Source organism: Saimiri boliviensis, chromosome 8 (genome assembly GCF_048565385.1).
Source record: "Saimiri boliviensis isolate mSaiBol1 chromosome 8, mSaiBol1.pri, whole genome shotgun sequence".
NCBI lineage: Eukaryota > Metazoa > Chordata > Mammalia > Primates > Cebidae > Saimiri > Saimiri boliviensis.
The window spans coordinates 128,918,700-128,920,253 of record NC_133456.1 but is presented as its reverse complement, the minus strand read 5'-3'; the positions used below and the strand labels follow the sequence as shown (position 1 = coordinate 128,920,253).

At 42.0% G+C, this 1,554-nt stretch overlaps 1 non-coding gene across 1 annotated transcript; it reads right to left on the bottom strand.

Moving 5' to 3' along the window:
* Window positions 1–747: 747 nt before the first annotated feature.
* On the bottom strand, window positions 748–888 carry LOC141585500 (U4 spliceosomal RNA). Its single transcript, XR_012519053.1, has one exon. It is a non-coding gene; the product is annotated as a U4 spliceosomal RNA (small nuclear RNA).
* Window positions 889–1,554: the final 666 nt, after the last annotated feature.

Here is a 1,554-nt window from a genome sequence, read left to right as displayed (position 1 = left end):
CAAGGATACAAGCCGGCCAAGCAAGGTAGCTCACACCTGTAAGCCCAGTACTTTAGGCAGCTGAGGCATGTGGATCACCTGACGTCAAGAGTTCGAGACTGCTCTGGCCAACACTGGAAAACACTGTCTCTACTAGAAATTCAAAAATCAGCCAGGCGTGGTGGCAGGTGCTTGTAATCCCAGCTACTCGGGAGGCTGAGGCAGGAGAATCACTTGAACCTGGGAGTCACAGGAGGCAGTGATTTGAGATCACACCATTTCCCTCCAGCCTGGGCAACAGAGCAAGACTCTGTCTCAAAAAAAAAAAAAAAAAAAAAAGAAAGAAAGAAAGAAAGAAAACAAAAGAATTAGTATAGTTTTGTCACCAGCAAAGGGGTCTTGTCCCAGACCCCAACAACAGGATTTTGAATCTCACACGAAATGGAATTTATGGTGACCCACAGAGTCTAGTGACATTAAGAGAGTTTATTAGCCACTACTAAGTGACAGAGCAGGGAGTTCTCAGAAAGCAAGAGGAGGAACGCACCTGTTTCAAAGAAAAGAAATTTTTTTTGAGATGGAGTTTTATTCTAGTCACAATGACACGATCTCAGCTCCCTACAACCTCTGCTTCTTGGGTTTAAGAACTCTTCTGCCTCAACCTCCCAAGTAGCTGGGATTACAGGTGTGCACCACCACACCCGGCTAATTTTTTTGTATTTCTATTCCATTTTAATTTATTTTTGTTATTGAATTTATTTTATTCCATCCCCATAGAGACTGCCAAAAATTGCCAATGCCGACTACATTTCCAGTCATCATGGCGAGGTATCGGGAAAAGTTTTCAATTAGCAATAATCGCTCCTTGGATAAACCTCATTGGCTACGATACTGCCACTGTGCGAAGCTATATTTTTGTATTTTTAGTAGAGACTGGGTTTCACCATGTTGGCCATGCTGCTGTCCAACTCCTGGCCTCAAGTGATCTGCCCTCCTTGTCCTCCCAGAGTGCTGGGATTAAGTAATCACACCTGTGATGCCAGCACATTAACGTACAAATAGGATTACTTAATGTTTGTTTATATGGGTTATTAAGAACAGTGTTGTCTCTTATAAAGGATTGTGATCAGTTTGTGTCAGGCTATTAGTATTGTTAGTTTTCTATGTCACTATTGATTTTAACAATAATTTGTGAGTGTACTATTATCTTTAAAGTAAAACTTATTTTTAAATTAAGAATGCTTTTTGCTTAAAGTACTGGTATATATTTATAAGTTTTGGGTTTTTATTTAGTTATTAACTTGTTCCTGCAACCATAAACATTTTATAACCAAAGGTGCTCAATCCCTAAATATATAACCCAACAAATTTAACGTGTGTGTGTGTGTGTGTGTGTGTGTGTGAGAGAGAGAGAGAGAGAGAGAGAGAGAGAGAGAGAGAGAGTCTCACTCTGTCTCCCAGGCTTGAGTGCAGTGGTGTGATCATGGCTGGCTAACTGTAGCCTCAAACTCCCGGGCCCAAGCGATCCTCCCACCTCAGCCTCCTGGGTAGCTGGGACCACAGGCAGGAGCCACC